We start from the raw sequence: 695 nt of genomic DNA on the forward strand, positions 1-695 counted from the left end.
GATGCTGCAGCGGGGGCGCGGGACTGTTCATGGACGAAATGAAGACATTCACCAGCGCTGTGGGGTTAGTTACGCCTGGAGAGGCCGTCGGACGAATCGTCGGACGAATCAATGTCCACGTATGAAACAACGCCCGTGAAAGAATAATGAGCGAGAGAAAGGGGGAGAAATTTAGACGCGGCAGTAGCAGCGCCACCACCACCACCACCACCACCACTAGCAGCAGCAGCAGTAGCAGCAGCAGCAGTAGCAGCAGCAGCGCCACCACCACCACCACCACCACCACCACTAGCAGCAGCAGCAGTAGCAGCAGCAGCAGCAGTAGCAGCAGCAGCAGTGACGCACTCTGGCGGGTATCTCTCGCTATAAGATGGCTGCGTATACTGGCACGTGTCAGGGTACATGTACATGTACATGAGAGTGAGGTTCACTCTCATGTACATGTACATGTACCTCACTCTCATGTACATGTACGTGTACCTCACTCTCATGTACATGTACCTCACTCTCATGTACATGTACATGTACATGTACCTCACTCTCATGTACATGTACATGTACCTCACTCTCATGTACATGTACATGTACCTCACTCTCATGTACATGTACATGTACCTCACTCTCATGTACATGTACATGTACGTGTACCTCACTCTCATGTACATGTACATGTACCGCACTCTCATGTACATGTA

Source organism: Priapulus caudatus, unplaced genomic scaffold, assembly GCF_000485595.1.
Source record: "Priapulus caudatus unplaced genomic scaffold, Priapulus_caudatus-5.0.1 Scaffold936, whole genome shotgun sequence".
NCBI classification, from domain to species: domain Eukaryota; kingdom Metazoa; phylum Priapulida; class Priapulimorpha; order Priapulimorphida; family Priapulidae; genus Priapulus; species Priapulus caudatus.